The sequence below is a fragment of the Lepidochelys olivacea genome, assembly GCF_965140295.1.
Source record: "Lepidochelys olivacea isolate rLepOli2 genome assembly, chromosome: 8".
Taxonomy (NCBI): domain Eukaryota; kingdom Metazoa; phylum Chordata; order Testudines; family Cheloniidae; genus Lepidochelys; species Lepidochelys olivacea.
In genome coordinates this window covers 108,619,621-108,641,062 of record NC_140418.1, presented here as the reverse complement: position 1 = coordinate 108,641,062, position 21,442 = coordinate 108,619,621, and the positions used below count along the sequence as shown (strand labels likewise).

The window sequence follows — 21,442 nt, the reverse complement described above, 5'->3', positions numbered from 1 at the left end:
GTGCCCCTTCCCTGCACCCCCCAGGTAATGCAGAGAGCACCCTGCTGGGGACCAGCTCTATGCCCTTCCCCCCGCTTCATCCCCCCCCAGGTAATGCACAGTACCCTGCCCTGCCAGGGACCGGCCCTGTGCCCCAATCCCTCTATGCTGCCCTGCACCCGCCCCCCGCCAGTAATGCAGAATACCCTGTCCTGCCCCAGCCCTATGTCCCATCCCCCTGCCCTGCACCCTCCCAGGTAATGCAGAGTACCCTGTCCCGGTCCTGTGCCCCATCCCCCTGCCCTGCCCTGCCCTCCCCTCCCCGGTAATGCCAAGTACCCTGCCCTGCCAGGGACCAACCCTGTGCCCCCATCCCTCTGCCCTACCCCCCCGGGAATGCCGAGTACCCTGCCCTGTGCCCCCCCCCGGGAATGCAGAGTACCCTGCCCTGTGCCCCCCCCGGGAATGCAGAGTACCCTGCCCTGTGCCCCCCCCCGGGAATGCAGAGTACCCTGCCCTGCCAGGGACCAGCCCTGTGCCCCCATCCCTCTGCCCTCCCCCCCAGGAAATGCAGAGTACCCTGCCCTGTGGCCCCCCCCCAGGAAATGCAGAGTACCCTGCCCTGTGGCCCCCCCCCAGGAAATGCAGAGTACCCTGCCCTGCCAGGGACCAGCCCTGTGCCCCCATCCCTCTGCCCTGTGCCCCCCCCCAGGGAATGCAGAGTACCCTGCCCTGCCAGGGACCAGCCCTGTGCCCCCATCCCTCTGCCCTGTGCCCCCCCCCAGGGAATGCAGAGTACCCCGCCCTGTGCCCCCCCCAGGGAATGCAGAGTACCCCGCCCTGTGCCCCCCCCCAGGGAATGCCGAGTACCCCGCCCTGTGCCCCCCCCCGGGAATGCAGAGTACCCCGCCCTGTGCCCCCCCCCGGGAATGCCGAGTACCCTGCCCTGTGCCCCCCCCAGGGAATGCCGAGTACCCTGCCCTGTGCCCCCCCAGGGAATGCCGAGTACCCTGCCCTGTGCCCCCCCCAGGGAATGCCGAGTACCCCGCCCTGTGCCCCCCCCAGGGAATGCAGAGTCCCCCGGTCCAGTCCGGTCCGGTCCGGTCCTGCGCCCCCGGGAGCCGCGGCCATGACGGAGGCCGGGCCCGGCGCTGCCCGCAGCGCGACTCACCCGCCTGGCGCTGCCCGGAGCTCGCGGCGCTTCCTGCCCCGGCGACGCGGCCGCCTCGCGCCGTCACCCCAGCGCTCAGGGCCCGCCCCCGGCGCTCGGCAGCCGCTGATTGGCCCGGCGGCCGGGCCGGGGCGGGGCGAGCCGCCCCTCAGCGCCCCCTCGCGGCGCGGGGGCGGACGGCGCCGGGCGGAGCCTGGCCCGCCTGCTGCAAGCCGGGCTCGCCCCGCTGCGGCCCCTGCGGCCGCAGCCTCGCCCGCCTGGGCGTGCTGCTTCGGGGGGCCCGGCCGAGCCCTGGCGGGGCCGAGCCTGGAGCTCCGCCGCCTGCCCGGCGTTCGCCTGGCTCGGCCCGGCCCAGTGTCGTGCGAGCCGGTGCCCCGGCCGGCCGGCCCCATGGCGCAGAGCCCGCAGCTCGGGTCGGGTCTGAGACCCTCCGGAGCTTCCTGATGATTTAGGCCTGTGACCTGTGGTACCAGGGCATCTAGGAGCCCGAGGCAGGGGCGGTGCTAGGCGCTGTACAAACACCGAACAAAGAGCAACAAAAGACCAGCTGAGTCTATCTCCATTGCCAAGGCAGAGCCTTTTCCTCTCTGCCCGTTTCCTTGGGTTTGGGGCAGCCCCGTTTTAAAAGACCCGTGCAGGGGCTCCCTGAGGTGCTAAATCCCCAGCGTGGTACAGCTTCCCATCAGGGAGTTTGCCTCTGATGCTCCGCCTAAATTGTCCCTCTCTTAATTTCGCCCATTAACTCCTTTTCCCACCCAGCAGAATTCGTCTCTCCACTCGGTCCTTACGCTCCTGATGCTCCCCTTCATGGCCGCACAGCCAAGCTCTGCGTTTTCTCGACCGTTCAATATGTCCGCCAGCCCCTCACTTTCTTGCTGTTATCTGAACTGCCTCCACTTTGTGCCTATCTACCGGAGAGGGCTTTGTATAGAGAGACAATGGCCTTCCTTCCCTGATGCCTCTGCCCTTGCGGCCCCAAATAGCCGGGGCCTGTTTCTAGCCATATTCCATTGCAACTGTGTCTTGTTACCGTCTCCCCGCTTGGGCTCTCTCATTTCTTCCTGTTCCCTGCGTTTCTTCTTCCCACTGAGTTTTTGGGCTCAGATTATTCCCCAGGAGGATTCGTTGCACTGGCCCGGCCTTTGAAGTGCTGGTGCGGCATGAGTTACTGAGTGGGCACTGCAGCGTTCTGTACCCCTCGTAGTGTCCTCGGGGCTGGTGCTTTCATACCTGCCAGTAGCCCAGTCGGGGGGTGACACGTGAAAGTGACACCACAGGCGCCGGCTTTCTGATTTCCCCTGGGGTGCTCGACCCCCCACCCCCATTCTGCCTCTTCCTGCCTCCATTCTGCTCCTCCCCCCCTTCCCACCCATTCCGCCCCCTCCCCCAAGCATGCCCCGTCCTCACTCCACCTCTTCCAGCCCCTGCTCCTCCCCCTCCCCCACAGCGCCTCCTGCCCACCGCTGAACAGCTGATCAGCAGGAGGTGCTGGGGGGTAAGGGGAGGAGCCGATCGGCGGGGCCGCCAGCAGGTGGGAAGTGCTGGGGGGGAGGAGGATTTGGCTGCTGGCAGAACTGTCACTCCACCCTGAGTCATTCCCCTAAACTGAGAAAGTAGGAAACACAGAGTCACCCCCAAAGTAGGTGAGGGGGCAGGACTGGGTGCTTCCTTTGATTTCACACTCCAGTTTGCAGCTCTCGGGGCCTCCCCGCCCATGGGGATTTCATGAGGTTAATCACCTTCCCCAGCCAGTCCTGGAGCCTGGTCTAGCCTGCTTACCACTCCGTCCTGTCCAAGAACTGGGAGCACTGACCTCACTTCCAGAGTTCGGTAGGGCCACACCCCCTGCTTGTACCCCCACAGCACATCTCCGCACTTCTCTAGCTCCAGGGGTGCTACCAAGAATCTAATAACACAACTGTGCATTTAAACCGAACATCTTTCATCAGAGCCACCAAACATTATTGCTCTCTCAACCCCTGTGGGGCGACTGGCAGATTAACCCCTGTGTGCAGCTGGGAAGAACAGCAGAGAAACTTCCCCATAGTCACCCAGCAATTCAGGGTCAGAGCTGGGAACAGAAGCTTCGAGTCCTGATCACACACTCCTGCTCTGGCTTCTGGCCAATACCCCACTTCCAGCATCAGTAATAAACCCCAGGAGTCCTTAGTACCAGTCCTCTGATGGCCCATCAGAGCATGCTCCAGGATCCATGTGCCTCTTAGCTATTGCTCTCTCTCTTGCTTTTGGTCACAAGCTCACTATCCAAGTATTGCACTGTACTGTTTGGTGGGGTGAGTCCAAACTAAATTTCTTTATAACTGCCCCCCACCCTCCTCCCATCACTCCAGCACTATCGCACGTGTGAGGGAGAGCAGATACCTGAACAGAGAAGCTCATACACACTCCTGCCTTGCATCCACATCACGTGTTTGTCAGCTGCTGGACCAGCTCATTGGCTGAGACAAACAGTTGGCCATCTCTTGATGTCTTCAAACCAGACTGGACGCCTTTCTGGAGGAGATGCTTTTATCAAACACAAAAAGAAAAGGAGGACTTGTGGCACCTTAGAAACTAACAAATTTATTTGAGCATAAACTTTCGTGAGCTACCGCTCACTTCATCGGATGCATTCAGTGATGAAGTGAGCTGTAGCTGATGCAAGCTGATGCTCAAATAAATTTGTTAGTCTCTAAGGTGCCACAAGTACTCCTTTTCTTTTTGAGAATACGGACTAACACAGCTGCTACTCTGAAACTTATCAAACACAAGTTATGCTTTAGGGTTAGTCATTTCTCTTTGTAGACCAGGATGGTTGTTGCAGGAAAGCTCCCCTGCGGGTGCTATTTTGGAATAAAAGTGATTTTACTCCATTAGGGGAGTGCATTGATTATGCCTGAATAGAGCGATTTAAAGACTAAAGTGAATACAATGACAGGGAGCTATTCCAGAATAGTTTATTATTATTAATAGCTTATTATTGTAAGGGTTAAAGCTAGTGCCAGTCAGTTTCCCTGTCCTGACAAGACATCAGTCAAACACAATAAATTTGGTTCAGTACAGGGTAATTCTCTGGCTGTGATATATTGGGAGTAAGGTTTCAGAGTAGCAGCCATGGTAGTCTGTATTCGCAAAAAGAAAAGGAGTACTTGTGGCACCTTAGAGACTAACCAATTTATTTGAGCATAAGCTTTCGTGAGCTACAGCTCACTTTATCGGATGCATACTGTGGAAAGTGTAGAAGATCGTTTTATACACACAAAGCATGAAAAAATACCTCCCCCCACCCCACTCTAGCTAATCTAATGGTCCATTCTGGCTTTAGGCTTATGAATCAAAGGAGGTCAAGTTCAGATGTCTGCAAGGGCTTGTCTCCACACAAATTTTCACCGATATCAGTGTAGTCAAACTGGTGCAAACCTGGGTGTGGATGTTCTTACTGCAGTGTAATTTAAACCTGCTCCTAATCAGTTTAAACCAAACTGAAACCAATGCAGTTTAAACTGAAATTAAAGTGTCCGCACTGCCTCTTTCCAGCAGATCAGCTAAATCAGTTTAAATCCACACCTTCATCTGCATGTAAACATGCTCCAAGCAACACACAGGCAGTAGCAGCATACCGACCATCCCCTCATAGGTTCCCATGTGGGAGGGTCCTGTTGTGTGGTGACCAGACATTTGTCATTAACTCAGCAATGTATTGGTGACCCCTTTCACATAGCAAGCCTCTGAGTGCGACCCCCCCCTTATAAATTAAAAACACCTTTAAATATATTTAACACCATTATAAATGCTGGATGCAAAGCAGGGTTTGGGGTGGAGGCTGACAGCTTGCAACCCCCCATGTAATAACATCACGACCCCCTGAGGAGTCCCAACCCCCAGTTTGAGAACCCCTGCCTTAAACCAAGCACAGTGCCCTCCATTTCTGTCCATGATGCCAGAGACAGCACATTGAGAGAAGGGCAGGCACCATACCTAGATGCTCTAATGGCTCATGGTGACATTGACCATCACCTTCATGCAGGTTTTCCCACAGCCACTTTCATGCTTCCTCCCACACTGCCTGGTCCCCCTGTGGAAACTTCTGACTAAATCTGCTTTGCCACGGCCATCATATTCCTCTGAAAACTCATCTGGGGCATGATGCCTGCAGGCCGCTGCCAGCTGGTATTGGCCAAGAAGAGGAGAGCCATAAATCATTATGCTAAAATGCAGTGTGCTTGAGCAGTTAACCTCCTTCCTCTATGACCACACCCACCACACTCTGCTCCACCTACCTTTGGTGCCCTATAAACTGTAAGTGCTTGAGGCAGGGATTGTCCTCTTAACACATGTTTGTTCAGTGCTGAGCTCACGGGGAGCTCTCAGGCACTGCTGGAAAACACAAACCCACAAGAGCAGACGCAGGAGGAGCACGCAGCATCCCAGCAGAGGTGACAGCGCTCAACAGTCTGAAATGTATTGCTTCACACAGGGACCTGGAGACGGACCTTTCAGAGCAAGCTGGGTTTGGGGTCTCATTGATTGGAGACACTCTTCTCTGTCACAGGGAGAAAGTGCATGACACATGCACCCCAAATTATAGGCAGAGACCCGTGTGACACAGCCCCACAACCTCAATTTTAATTTAAAAACCATTGTTTCTAGCTCTAATTATGAAGAAAGCCTTCACACCATGAGTGTAACCAAAGCAGCAAGACACCCAATGCCATGTCTACATTAGAAAGCTTTACCAGTTCCCAGCATACAGCTACTGACCTTACTATGTCACCAGAGTGTGTTCACACTTGTTTGCCTTGGCCAGTGCCATATGTCCTTATGGTGAGAAGCTGTCCTGGCAAAAGATGTGCTGCCCTGTGGGTAGAGGTCCCAGTGTCCCCGGCACCACAATATGGCACCCTGCCTTGTGGGGCATTTGTGCAGTGTGTGTAGAATAACACTAGGAGCTTGAGGTCATGTTCTCCCAATTTCCTTAGCTCCAACTCACCATCTGCTATTTTTGTGGCTTTCAAAACAATCCCCACAATTCCTCTCTTACAGCCCATAAGCAGTTTCCAAGTTCTTGCCATCTCTCTGTCAGAAGTGTGGATCCTGAACAGATCAGTGGGGAAGGTGCATGATGCTCGCAGCTTTACTCCTGGATTGTCTGAAAAGGTGCAAGCAGGCACATTTTTCTCAGGCTGGCAGATTCATATCAGTGGGGCTGCAATGCAGATAGTGACCTTTGGAGACCGGCCTATGCCTTGCTTCCCCGGCTCATGAAGCTATACAGTGGGCACCTGGAAAGCAGCAACGACTGCTGCTTGAACAGGTGCCAAATGACAGTTGAATGCATTTGGTAGATTGAAAGGATGCTGGTGCTGCCTCCTGGCTAGTCTGGATCTCAGTGATCCAAATATTCCCACTGTTATTGCTGCCTGTTGTGTTTTACCTAATATTTGCATAGCAAAGCGGGGTGGGGAAGTGACCAGCAGAGTGACAGGGGAACAGTGTTTTCCCCAGGAATTGAAATTAGTGGGGGTGTTCAAATTTACAGGAGTGGGGGTCGGGGCCTGTCATAAATATAAAGGGAAGGGTAGAATCATAGAATCATAGAATATCAGGGTTGGAAGGGACCCCAGAAGGTCATCTAGTCCAACCCCCTGCTCGAAGCAGGACCAATTCCCAGTTAAATCATCCCAGCCAGGGCTTTGTCAAGCCTGACCTTAAAAACCTCTAAGGAAGGAGATTCTACCACCTCCCTAGGTAATCTCTAAGGAAGGAGATTCTACCACCTCCCTAGGTAGAACACCTTTAAACAGGTAAAGGTAAACACCTTTAAAATCCCTCCTCACCAGAGGAAAAACCCTTTCACCTGTAAAGGGTTAAGAAGCTAGGATAACCTCGCTGGCACCTGACCAAAATGACCAATGAGGAGAGAAGATGCTTTCAAAGCTGGAGGGGGGAGAAACAAAGGTTCTCTCTGTCTGTGTGATGCTTTTGCTGGGAACAGAAAGGAATGGAGTCTTAGAATTTAGTAAGTAATCTAGCTAGATATGCGTTAGATTCTGTTTTGTTTAAATGGCTGATAAAATAAGCTGTGCTGAATTGAATGTATATTCCTGTTTCATTTTCGTGTCTTTTTGTAACTTAAGGTTTTGCCTAGTGGGATTCTCTATGTTTTGACTCTGATTACCCTGTAAGATATTTACCATCCTGATTTTACAGAGGTGATTCTTTTACTTTTTCTTCAATTAAAATTCTTCTTCTAAGAACCTGTTTGCTTTTTCATTGTTCTTAAGATCCAAGGGTTTGGGGTCTGTGTTCACTTATGCAAATTGGTGAGGATTTTTATCAAGCCTTCCCCAGGAAAGGGGTGTAGGGTTGGGGAGGATTTGGGGGGGAAAGACGTTTCCAAGCAGGCTCTTTCCCTGTTATATATTTGTTAGACGCTTGGTGGTGGCAGCAATAAAGTCCAAGGGCAAAAGGTAAAATAGTTTGCACCTTGGGGAAGTTTTAACCTAAGCTGGTAAAAATAAGCTTAGGGGGTTTTCATGCAGGTCCCCACATCTGTACCCTAGAGTTCAGAGTGGGGAAGGAACCTTGACAGGGCCGATGAGGGGTGAGACCGTGAGGGTGAAGGTGGGCTGTATGGCACCATAGTAAAAACTGAAAAATGTTTCATGACCATTTTATTAGATTTTAAAATCATCACACAAATTAAAGTTGGCTACTCAAACCTTCGATGAAGCACTACATCTACATCCTTCTTGGTTTCTTGTTATAATTTTGAACAACTCTGTTAATGAACTTCTTGAATGCAATGCATTCATCTTTGGTGGCTTCTCGTGTGTCCGGTACTTCCATTCCTTCAACTGATATGCTCATTAATTCATTCACATGATCAGGCAGAAGGCAACTTCTTTCAAAACACAAAATTCTATTCAATGATGAAAAAGAACGCTCAACTGTAGCTGTTGTGACTGGGAGTAGCAAGAGATGAATTCCTACTTCTTTCAGCCCAGGAAACGGAGCATAAAGATTGGGTCGAGCCACTAGTGATGATAAAAAAGAAGTTGAAGTCAAATCTTCATTCATTCATCATATGACATTCCACTCTGTGTTAAAATTCTCTATTCTGTCCTGAGCACATGGCAGCCCCATTGCTGGTAGTGCTGACATCAAGATAACGTACACAATGACTTAATACTTGATGCCCATTTGCATTGGTGCATGCATCAGCCATGTATGCAAATATTTTGAATGTGGTGAGAGAGTTCTTCACTTTTTCAACTGTTGAGTCTTTCACTGTTATACCACATGTGTCTAGCCAGTCAGTTGAGTTTCTTGCAGAAAGACAGTGAGCATTTGCTGGTCTTGTTCGGAACCGGTGTTCAACTTCAGGATGAACAAGTGACAATGCACTTAACATTGGCCTCCAGTTCGTAGTGTGTGGTATCTCTTGCCTAAATAGAAAGTATGATGCCACAGCCATGTTTGTTCGCATGAACTGTGTTGTGTCTCCAGTATTCTTAATAGCCTCATTAACACTCACTGGTGTTGTCCTTGTTCAGTGGAGACTCAGAGTTCAGAGGTGCTTTCACATGAGTTCACCTCCCAGTGGGGGCAAGAAGGCACCTTGCTCATTCCTCCAGCTGCTCACGGTTCGCTCTAGCCACTGTTAAAAGAAAAGGAGGACTTGTGGCACCTTAGAGACTAACAAATTCATTGGAGCATAAGCTTTCGTGAGCTACAGCTCACTTTGTTAGTCTCTAAGGTGCTACAAGTCCTCCTTTTCTTTTTGTGAATACAGACTAACACGGCTGCTACTCTGAAATCTGGCCACTGTTGTTCATTGTGCCACCGTTCACTCCATCGCTCTGTTGCCAACGGCCCTGCGCCGTCACCTTCTGCTGCCACCTGCCACTGTGACCTCTGCGAGTGGGTCCCTTGAGGTTCCACCCAACTCTGTGATTTCAGCTGAGCTCTCAGTGGGGGAACCTCGCTGCTAGTGCAGATGGGGCCGTCTCTGCCACAGAAACCCTGTCCCACAGCAGGTCTAAGCACTTAGACCTGATTATCAGTGATTTCAGCTGTAGTGATCACTTAACAGATCAAAAGACTCTCTATGCAGCCTAATCAGCTCTGTCTTTAAACAGTGAAGAGGGGCAGGTCAACTAGTACTTGTGACTCAGGCAGACCATCAAGTAAAACACCTGTCCCCACCCTCTCTCTCGATGCCCTCAGTCAGCACAGGCTAAGTGCAGTCCTACTGCCCTTTACTCCTGCAATAAGAACAACATTTCATTACCCCCCCCCGCATTCAAGTGATTTGTAACCCAACCCCAGCCAAAATCTATCACTTGGGCAAGGCAACTCTGTTTGCTGGATACCTAGGTAGATTAGGTGTGAATATAAATACAATCTGGTCCTGAAGCTTTTCCTCCGCAGCCCCCAGCTCATCACTAGCTGTCAAGGAGAGCTCATTTAGACTTTGCTTATAAATCATAATCTGAAATTATTAGGTTGGCCAACATCACCGAAATGAATGCACTGACATTGTCATAAAAAACAACAGCTGTATAAGGAAGCTAGTCTATGTTCATACTTTTCAAATCTATTATACTTTTTCAGATACACATATTTTATCATACACTTTATATGCTTTTAAAGTGTGTATTAATGTTTCAATTTCAATTCAAATTTCCAAACAATCACTAAATTGGCAACACTGTATGTAACTAATTCACAAAACTGGGGGCGGGGTTTGGGGAAATTCGGCGGGGGGGGCTACCCCCATAGGGGAAATCCCTGCAGGGGAAGTGGAAAAACTCTCTGGCTGTTCATAATCAGCAGACACAAGGACCTCAGCAAGAGCACATCAAGAAGCTGTACTGCTGAAGGAAGCCTTATGTCACAAATATAAAGGGAAGGGTAACCACCTTTCTGTATACAGTGCTATAAAATCCCTTCTGGTCAGAGGCTAAATCCTTTCACCTGTAAAGGGTTAAGAAGCTAAGGTAACCTAGCTGGCACCTGACCCAAAATGACCAATAAGGGGACAAGATACTTTCAAATCTGCAGGGGGGGAAAAAAGCTTTTGTTTGTCTGTGTGATACCTTTGCTGGGAACAGATCAAGGATGCAAGCCCTTCAACTCCTGTGAAGTTAGTAAGTAATTTAGCTAGAAAATGTGTTAGGTTTTCTTTGTTTGGCTTGTAAATTTGCTGTGCTGGAGGGAATGTGTATTCCTGTTTTTGTGTCTTTTTGTAACTTAAGGTTTTGCCTAGAGGGATTCTCTGTGTTTTGAATCTGACTGTCTGTGAGATTATTTTCCATTCTAATCTTAGAGTGTTTCTTTTATCTTTGTTTTGTTCTTCCAATAAAGTTCTGTTTTTTTTTTTTAAGAATCTGATTGTTTTTTTAGGGTCCTAAAGCTGAAACCCAAGCTGGTCTGTGCTCAACTTGTTTATTCTCAAGCCTCCCCAGGAAAGGGGGTGTGAGGGCTTGGGGGGATAGCTGCGGGAAGAGGAACTCCAAGTGGTCCTTTTCCCTGGTTCTTTGTTAAAGCGCTTGGTGATGGCAGCATACCCCAGTCCAAAGGCAAAGATTTTGTGCCTTGGGGAAGTTTTTAATCTAAGCTGGTAGAAATAAGCTTAGGGGGTCTTTCATGTGGGTCCCCACATCTGTATCCTAGAGTTCAGAGTGGGGAAGGAACCTTGACACCTTATGAGATCTCTTTAACAGTGTGCCTTTGTCCTGGAGTGTATTGGTTTGGTGTGCTTAGCTTCTATATGAATTTTAAACAATTTGTTAACATCTGTTATGAGTCTGGTGGGAGGGGCTCTGATTTGGGCTGTCACATGTCTGCTTTAGAGAGACCGGGGGGAGAGGTAATATCTTTGATTGTACCAACTTCTGCTGGTGAGAGAGACAGACAAGATATTGAGCTCACACAGATCTCTTCTTCAGCTTTGGGAAAGGTACTCCGAGCACCACAGCTAAATGCAAGATGGATCCGATTCTTTAGCATAAGATTTGCATAACTACTTCTGCTAAGCAACCTGTTCCATTTTGCATTTAGCCGAGACACTCAGAGTACCTTTCCCAGACCTGAAGAAGAGCTTTGTGTAAACTCTAGATACATTTATGGAGGACAGGTCCATCAATGGCTATTAGCAGGGATGGTGTCCCTAGCCTCTGTTTGTCAGAAGCTGGGAATGGGCGACGGAATGGATCACTTGATGATTCCCTGTTCTGTTCATTCCCTCTGGGGCACCTGGCATTGGCCACTGTCAGAAGACAGGATACTGGGCTAGGTGGACCTTTGGTTTGGCCCAGTGTGGCCATTCTTATGTTCTCAAAAGCTTGTTTCTCTCACTTACAGAAGTTGGTCCAATAAAAGATATTACCTCACCCAACTTGTCTCTCTAATACCCTGGGACCAACACAGCTAAACTGCACTACATGTCTGCTTTGTCAGATGGTAAAAATCATGATTTATTTACTAATCAATCTTCTAAGCAGTACAAACAACCAACTTAAATACTTTAAAACATTAAAAATAGCTTGAAAGCAAAGTCCAAGGTGCTCACTGCTCCTGCATGAATCACAGGTCAGCCTATGGACAGTTGTAGCAGTTCTCCTTGAATAATAGATTTATAGAATATCAGGGTTGGAAGGAACTTCAGGAGGTCATCTAGTCCAACCCCCTGCTCAAAGCAGGACCAATCCCCAATTAAATCATCCCAGTCAGGGCTTTGTCAAGCCTGACCTTAAAAACCTCTAAGGATGGAGATTCCACCACCTCACTAGGTAACCCATTCGAGTCCCTCACCACCCTCCTAGTGAAATAGTTTTTCCTAGTATCCAACCTAGACCTCTCCCACTGCAACTTGAGACCATTGCTCCTTGTTTTGTCATTTGCCACCACTGGTAACAGCCTAGCTCCATCCTCTTTGGAATCCCCCTTCAGGTAGTTGAAGGCTGCTATCAAATCCCCCCCTCACGCTTCTCTTCTGCAGACTAAATAAGTCCAGTTCTCTCAGCCTATCCTCATAAGTCATGTGCCCCAGCCCCCTAATCATTTTCATTGTGCTCTGCTGGACTCTCTCCAATTTGTCCATATCCTTTCTGTAGTGGGGGACCCAAAACTGGACGCAATACTCCAGGTGTGGCCTCACCAGTGCTGAATAGAGGGGAATAATCACTTCCCTCGATCTGCTGGTAACACTCCTACTAATGAAGCATCTGAGTTTGCCATCTGAGGAGCTGCATTATGTCTTGATGCACTTTTCATTGCATCTCTTGGCTCTTTTGCCTGTCCTCCAGCATGTGCTCTTTCCAATCCCTTGCTTCTTGTAAACTGGCCTCAGAGGTCATAAGAAGATCTGAAAAATGTCCTGGCTTGTGTGTTTCTTCTCTTTCCTCATCAATGTCAGCCTTTCAGCAGGTGTGGAGGAGTGTGTGTGTTGGGGGGGTGTTGGAGGGGGTCACCTGAGGACACTGAGGTCACTCATGACCAGGACAAAGTCATCGTTAGATTTAAAGGCTTAGCGAGCAGGAAAAGATACGAATGTCAGAACGCCCTACAATTTACCCATGAAGTTCTTCATTATAGTGGTGCTCCTGTTCTATTGCAGTTAAGGTTCTGTCACGACTTCTCTGCAAAGATTGACCTTTCTAAAATTGGCATGCTTACTCGGATTCCCTTGAAATTTGGTATGCCACAGGACGGTGCAGGGTAGTATTAGTGACCCAAATTTGGGGCCATTTGAGCTAGGAGTTAAGGTGAAATAAGCCCTGGAAAAAATAGCCATTTTTGAAAAGCTCTTTAGGTGGTGGTGGGTTTTTTGTTGGGGGTTATTTTGTGCAGAGCTAGAGATCAAATTACTGATGTGACCTTGTTAAAATGGTCTCAGTCTGTCAGGTTTGACCAAGGCAGTGCATGGCACCCACTTAACTTTTGGGAGACCCAATCTGAGAACGCTGTTTAAGAAGATGTTTATTTCTGCACTCGCAGAGGTGTGCAGCCTGGAAGGCTTCCACTGCGCATGCACCAATTTAAAAAAACAAGTGAGAGGGTTTCTATGGAGCCACTTTGCACTTGCCTAGGTAGCTCGAAGGAATGCGCAGACACTGTTTCCTCTGGGGAACTCCCCTCTGCTGACACTCGAGCCCCAAGCTTTGTAAACCTGTGCAGATTGTAAAGATTTAGTAACTCGTGTTGCTTGTTACATCTTATCTCTGTTGTAATATAACACGTTTTATTTTATGGGGAGGTTTACTGTGAACACAGCAGAACAGTCAGCAGCTGGAGTACACCATGACATGGGGGTTGCTGACTACGGGCTGATCGGGGTGCAGAGAGAGGTGGTCTGAGCTGGCATCTTGTTTTGCCCACTCTGCAGCCTCTAACCGCTGACTTATGAGGTTGTGAGCTACTGGGCATTGTGGTGATTCACTCAGGGCGAAATGATCTAGGCTTTAGTCCTGGTGCACACCTCACAAAAGGTATGAGGGGAGATTTGGACCACATCAGAGCTTTGTGTCCAGGAGCTGTAATAGTTTTCTCTGGATTGGCTGAGCATCTGAATAGTTGCTTCAGTAACGAGATGAAAGCTGTTAATCAGTGTTGGAAACGCATTAATCAGGAATGCAGAGGGTTTGTGGCTGATCAGAAAATGTACAGGGAGGCAGGGACACATGAGGAGCTCCGACACCTCGCTGGTTCTCAGAGAGGGCCTACGCCTATTGATCAGGGGTCGGAGGATCTCTCAGACATAAAACTGTCAGTGTTTTGGAACAGAAACCCAGTCTGTGATGTCTCTCGCCAGCCCTACCACAAACTGCCCCCTCCAACCATTCTGAAACATGACCAGGCACAAGAGAGGCCACCCGTCTGGTTTTGATCTTATGTTTGCAGTGCCATTGTAGCCCTGCCGGTCAGAGGCTTAGAGAGACAACGTGGGGGAGGTAACAGCTTTTATTCGACCACCTTCTGTAGGTGAGAGAGAGAGAAACTTTCCAGCTACATAGAGTTCTTCCTCTGGTCTGGGGAAGGTGCTAAGAGCATCACAGCTAAACACAAGATGGAACAGATAGCTTAGAACTTTAGCATAAGCAATTAGCACATGTTCTAAGGGACCATTCAAAGTGAAGTGGCCCATTAACGCCCCTGCAGTCATAGGACAAACTGGGGTGAGTGGGTTACAGATTGTTGTAATAAGCCATACATCCAGTGTCTCTATTCAGTCCGCGATTTTTAGTGTCTAGCAAAGTTATGAATTTAAACTCCCAGGCCCATCTTTGAAAAGAGCTGTGCAGGTTTCCTTGGAGGATGAGGACTGAGAGGCAGATATAGAGTGATCGCTTTGTGAAAAGTGTTCACCCACATGTGCCAGGTGTCTTTGTCTTTTATAATTTTCCTGTAGGAGTTCATTTGAGAGCATAGAGGTTGTGATCTTGACAGTCCTCTTTTGGGGTGGTTTGTCCCCCATTTGGGACAAAAGTGCACATGGTTTTGTCTGATGTTAGATGGGGGACACCATTTTCAAGTGTGTGCCACTCCACCACTGGAGGCAGGGTCATGCCCATGGGGCAGCCCACACGGTCCCAGGAAGTACCGGGATAGTCGGTAGTCCAGAAATGGGTGAGTGGCCATCCTAACAGAAAAACCATGCCATTGTAACGTAGCTGTCCTTTGCTCTCGGCAATGCATGCAAGTGGGGTTCTGGGGGGCAGGGGAAGTATTGGCGATAGAAACCATAGGCCCCAACTCTGTGGGTGCTCTGGGGCTGAAGCACCCACCGCGAAAAATTGGTGGGTGCAGAGCCCCCACCGGCAGCTCCCCACCACCCCCCACCCCAGCTCACCTCCACCTCTGCTCTGCCTCCTCCCCTGAGCGCACTGCCGTGTCCTGCTTCTCCCCCTGGCTCCCAGTGCTTGCGCCCCGCTGGGAGGGAGGGGGAAGGAAGGGGAGCGCGGCACGCTCTGGGTAGGAGGTGGGGCTGGGGGGGGGATTTGGGGAGGGGTTCAATAGGGGCATGGAGGGGGCAGAGACTTTGGGGAAGGGGTTGGAACAGGGACGGGGTTAGGGGCAGGGAAGGGGCCGGGGGCGGGGGACGTGAGCTAGAAACGTTTGTATACCAGGGAGTAAAGACTTCAGGAGACGTGTTCCCTGCTTGTGGGGGAGGGGGCCCCCTTCACACCACTGTACCCAGCCAGGTTGGAAGGGGAAGGCAGCAAACGGATTGGGACATGGTTTGGGTGGTATGCTGAAGCAGGGCTGGTGGGAGGGGCCCAGCTCATGGGAGTGGGGACTGGCTGGCTTGATATGGAAAGCATGGGACATGATACGTACAACCGGTAAAATGACTGCTAACTCACCACCATCATATCTTTTTCTGTTCAAGCCAACTAGGACATTCAACGGCAAAACCCGACATTAATGCAGAGCCAAGATTGCTTGGTGGCCTGTCATTCCCTTGTAGAACGCTGAGCTGAGCAAATTCAAATGTCTGAATACCAGGAAAATGAAGGTTACTTACATGTAACCGAGGATCTCACATATTCACACTCATAGGATACCCCAACCCGTGCAGCCTGAACGGTAGAACTCTAGCTAGCAGTAGCCACTGGAGCATCTCACCCTCCCCACCACCCCCACCGTGAATGCTGAACATTGCAGGGCTAGGGTATAAAAGGGACATGTCGCTCCAGCCGCCTCAGTCCCTTCCCCGGTGGCCCCAATATCTTTGGTAAGTAGGAGGCGGGCGGAGAGTGTCAACGTGCAGAGTCCATCTTGAAGCATCTCCGTTACAGGTAAGTCACCTTCACTTCTTGGGGCAGATTAATGAGCAGTTCTCTGACCCAGGCCAGTGGGACCATTGAGTCCTCACTGAAGGAGGACAGCAGGATGTCTGTAGTAAATCTCACATCAGCTCTAGATTCTAAATCTAAAGAACAGTGTTTAGTAAAGGTGTGAGCAGAACTCCACATTGCTACTCTGCATAGCTCTATTAGAGATGTATGTCTAGAAAAAATTATAAAGGCTACCTTTGACCTAGTAGAATGTGTTCTAATTCCCTGGGGAACAGAAAAACTCTTATATTTATAAGCTTTTGTGGTAAACCCAGGACAAACAGCTACAAAAGCACGGTAGTAATTAGTCCCAGGGGATTAAAAGGCCCCTCCCTATCCACTGAGGAGAGAGAACTACGGGGCAACTAGGGGGGTTCAGCTGGGAAAGGCGTTGCTAGGGAACCAATTAGGTTCAGCTGACTCCAACTACTTGGGACCTTTTTAAAACCTCCCCTGGGTGGTAGGAGGGGGGGAGTGAGAGGAGCAGGGAAGCTGCCAGTAGGCTGTTTGCGGCAAGACACTAGACCTTCCCAGAAGGGGGCCTGCACTCGCTCCCCAGAAGGGAAGGAAAACAAGCCCAAGGGACTGACTGAGGAGAGGAGTAGCAGGACCCTGTGCCACCTATAAGGATTTGCCTTTCCCTAAACTTGAGTCTTCAAGGCTAAAAAGGACTGAGCCTACTGAGGCGAACAAGGAATTTTGCCACACTTGGTGTCAGGAGTGGGATGTGGTGAGTGAGTAAAGCTCTGTGGCAAGCCATCTAAGGGCAGGGTAAATCACACCAAAAAAAAATAAAAATGGAGGATGTAGTGAAGGCGTTGGTACAGGCCAGTGCGGCCCAACAAGAGGCTACCAGGGTGCAGATGGCTGCCCAGCAAGAGTCAGTATGTGTCCAACAGGAGACAAACCAATTACTGATGAACCAGGTGGCCCAAGATCGAGCCACCCTGAATGAAGTAGTGAACCAGTTAAAAGCCCTGATCACGCTGACACAAGGGCCCCAGGGGATCTGGCCGCTGCGGGCAAGCAACTATTTACAGAAGATGACTAGGGACGACGATATAGAGGCATATCTCCTCGCCTTCGAGAGGACGGCACTGTGGGAGGCCTGGTCCCAAGACCAGTGGGCAGGTATCCTGGCTCCATTTCTGTGTGGGGAGCCCCAGAAGGCCTATTTTGACATGACCACAGAGACAGCTATGGATTACCCCCAGCTGAAGGCGGAAATCCTGGCAAGGTCAGGTGTGATGTCAGCCATACGGGCCCAGTGCTTCCATGAGTGGAAATACTGGGACAGCAAACCGCCGAGGTCCCAGCTATCTGATTTCATCCAGCTCGCCCGGAAGTGGCTCCGTCCTGAGACCCATGGGCCAAAGAAGATAGTGGAAATCCTCGTGTTGAACAGGTATATGAGGGGGTTGCTGCCGGACATATGGGGGTGGGTCCAGCAAAACGATCCCTCCTCCTATGATGAACTAGTTGCCCTCATAGAGAGACACCTGGCAGCCCAAGAACTTTCGCGGACCACCGGGGAAGGAAGGTGCCAGGATCGGAGACAAGTCTCTGCACCGAGGCCCCGGTTTGCCCTAGCACCAGGCCGGATTATGGAGGGGAGGAAGGAGGCCAAAGAGCAGCCAGAGGTCCCAGATAGACTTGAGGACTGGGGAAGAAAGGCTCAGGGGATAAAGCCCAGTAGCCTGAAAAATCGGGGGCTGCCCCGAGCAGGGTAACAGTGTTATGCATGTGGCGAATTGGGGCATATCGCTGCCCAATGCCCAAATCTAGAAGAGCCCGTGCAATGCAAACTGGGAGATATAGGGGGACCATGTGATCTAATAAGTCTAGTAGGGGTTGCGATGGTCCCTCATAGATACACTAGACCCGTTAAGATGAATGGTATAGAGACCACCACGTTAGTAGACTTGGGAAGTGCAATCATGCTGATCTTGGGAAAGCTGGTCGGGCAGGATCAACTATCCCGGGCCAAACGCTCAGGAATATCCTGTGTGCGTGGGGATGTCAGTTACTACCTGACCATCCCCATAAAAATAGAAGTTCTCGAAAACCCCACTCAGGTGACAGTGGGAGTATTTCCGAAACTCCCCTACCCAGTCCTTATTGGACGAGACTTCCCAGGATTTGATAGCCTACTCCCTGGGGAGAAGGTGGAAGAAAATAATGAACCCAGGACCCAGGGGGTGGCCCAGATAGATAACCCCCCCGGCCTTCCATGAATTTGGCCAGGATTTGTTCTCCCTGCCGGGAAGGCCCTGGAAGACTCAGAGGGAATGGAGGGCACATAAAAGGAGGGGAACGAGGATCTTGACCCAGTACCAGAAATCTACGCTTGTAGGGGAAAGAGGCAGATCAACGGACAGTGGGGAGGGGCAGGAGATCAACGACCCAATAGCCAGACCTTGTTCCCTGGGGGTTTTCCCCGAGGGGGAGACAGAGGTAGATCCCCCTGAGTTTGGACAAATGGGGACCTCACTTGGGAATTTTGGTCAGGATCAGGCCAATGATCCAATATATAGCAATATTCATAAAGACGTAGTCGAGGTAAATGGGGTCCCCATAGAGGGGAGAGTCAAGGGCCCAGGGCCATATGATGTGATTAAGGGTGATCTGCTAGACAGAGTAGTCCAGGTCCAAGAGCAAGTCGTAGAACAACTCTTGGTCCCACAGAAGCATCAGAGGGGCGTGATGGATCTGGCCCACAGCCATCTGTTTGGGGGCCATCTAGGGGTAGATAAGACCCTTGATCGGATTCTGCAGAGGTTTCTTTGGTCCGGCATTTATGCGGCTGTCTGGCAATATTGTACCTCCTGTCTGGAATGTCAGTTACGTGGGCCCCGACCTCACCTAAGGGCCCCTTTGGTACCTCTACCAATTATTGAAATCCCATTCGAGCGAATAGCTATGGATCTAGTAGGGCCACTGGAGAAGTCAGCCCGGGGTCATCAGTACCTTCTGGTCGTACTAGATTATGCAACCTGATACCCTGAGGCTGCACCCCTATGGAACACCATGTCCAAGACCATAGCCAAAGAATTAGTCTGGATTTTTTCCAGAGTAAGGATACCTAAAGAGATCCTGACGGACCAAGAGACCCCCTTTGTATTTAAGTTAATGAAGGACCTATGTATAATGCTCCATATACAGACCCTCAGGACGTCAGTCTATCACCCCCAGACCAATGGTCTTGTCGAATGCTTCAATAGAACATTGAAGAACATGCTACGGAAAGTGGTTAGTCGCGACGGGAAAGACTGGGATGCCCTGCTGCCTTACTTGCCATTTGCTGTACGGGAGGTTCCCCAAGCTTCCACTGGATTCTCCCCATTCGAGCTGTTGTATGGTCGCCACCTTAGGGGCATATTGGACATGGCCAAAGAGGGCTGGGAAGAACAGCCGAACCCCGGGAGAAACATCTTTGAACATGTATTGCAAATGAAAGACAGGATAGCCCAAGTCACCCCCCTTGTGCGCGAACACCTGGAGAAGGCCCAAGGGGCCCAATGGGCATACTACGATCGCCAAGCAACAACCCGGAAGTTCCAGGTGGGAGACTGGGTAATAGTGCTCATACCCACGGCAGAGAGCAAGCTCCTGGCCAGGTGGCAGGGGCCATATGAGATAAGAGAAGCCATAGGAGAAGTCGACTATAAGGTCCGACAGCCGGGTCGCCAGAAGCTGGAGCAGATCTACCGTATAAACCTGCTGAAGCCATGGCAGGATAGAGAAGCGCAGGTGGTCGTGCTAGCGGCACCATCCCCTAAAAGCGACCAGCCCGACCAAGTGGGAATATCCCCGGAGGTGACTCCGAAGCAACGATCTGAAGTGATCAGCCTGATTAAACGCAACCAAGATGTGTTCTCAGAAAAGCCAGGCAGGACGACTGAGGTTCACCATCACATCCTCACAAGGCCTGGAGTGAAGGTGAATGTCAAGCCATACCGCATCCCGGAGGCCAAAAGAGAGGAGATCAGGACAGAGGTCAGGAAAATGCTGGCCTTAGGAGTCATTGAAGACTCTCACAGCCAATGGTCAAGTCCAGTGGTTTCAGTGCCTAAGCCGGATGGCGGCGTGAGGTTCTGCAACGACTTCCGAAAGCTGAATGAGGTGTCCCAGTTTGACGCGTACCCTGTACCCTGGCTAGATGAGCTAATTGACAGATTGGGAAAAGCATGGTTTATGTCTACCCTTGGCCTGACCAAGGGCTATTGGCAGATACCCCTGGCCAAGGCCGACAAAGAGAAGACGGCCTTTGCAACTCCAGAGGGACTATATCAGTACACCGTCCTCCCCTTTGGGTTGCATGGGGCGCCCGCTACTTTCCAAAGGCTCATGGACAAACTGTTGCGACCACATGGCAAGTACGCGGCAGCCGATCTCGACGACGTTATCATATATGGCCCCGACTGGGAGACACACTTGGAGAAGGTGGAGGCAGTGCTGGATACCCTGAGGAAGGCGGGGCTGATGGCAAACCCCTCCAAGTGTTCGCTCAGGCTAGCTGAAGCCAAATACCTCGGGTATATAGTGAGGAGGGGCATGGTGAGGCCCCAACTCAACAAGTTAGAAGCTATACAGAAGTGTCCGCCACCGCTCCGAAAAAAACAGGTCAGGGCATTCCTGGGACTAATGGGGTACTATAGACAGTTCATTCCCCACTTTGCCACCAGGGCATGCCCATTAACGGACCTAATGAAAGCTCGGGGTGCAGACATAGTAAGATGGACAACCGTGGCTGAAGACGCTTTTTCAGATCTACGGACAGCCCTCTGCACTGACCCCCTGCACTGACTGGGGGAAGGAGTTTATCCTACAAACCGATGCCTCTGATGTAGGGTTGGGGATGGTACTTTCACAAATGGTCGGGGATGACGAACACCCCGTCCTCTTCCTCAGTGGGAAGCTCCTGCCTAGGGAACGGAAATACGCCATTGTCAAAAAAGAAAGCCTGGCAGTAAAATGGGCCGTAGAAAGCCTCCGCTACTATCTACTGGGATGGAGGTTTACCCTTGTCACGGACCATGCCCCTCTGCAGTGGATGCACCAAAATAAAGACAAAAATGCCAGAGTGATGAGATGATTCCTGTCTCTTCAACCCTTCCACTTCAGAGTGCAACATAGGTCTGGAATCCAACATGGCAATGTGGATGGCCTGTCGAGAGCGCACTGTTTGCCGACCCAAGTAGCCCAACCCTGTAGTGTTGAGTGGGGGGGGATATGTGGTAAACCCAGGACAAACAGCTACAAAAGGGGGGTAGTAATTATTTCCAGGGGTTTAAAAGGCCCCTCCCTATCCACTGAGGAGAGGGAACCATGGGGCAATAAGGTTCAGCTGGAAAAGGGGTTGCTAGAGAACCAATTAGGTTCAGCTGACTCCAACTACTTGGGACCTTTTTAAACCCTCCTCTGGGTGGTAGGAGGGGGAGTGAGAGGA

The 21,442-nt window shown here is 50.7% G+C and overlaps 1 protein-coding gene across 3 annotated transcripts in view; it reads right to left on the bottom strand.

The window, feature by feature from the left end:
* ELOVL1 (ELOVL fatty acid elongase 1) overlaps positions 1-1,230 on the bottom strand; it is a 36,790-nt gene extending 35,560 nt beyond the window's left edge. Inside the window, exon 1 of one of the 3 annotated variants that reach the window (XM_084635813.1) lies at positions 1,151-1,230. The gene's annotated coding sequence lies outside the window, so the exon portion shown is untranslated. The remainder of the gene's footprint in view (positions 1-1,150) is intronic. The other 2 variants (XM_084635816.1, XM_084635814.1) reach the window with 2 other exon arrangements.
* Positions 1,231-21,442: the final 20,212 nt, after the last annotated feature.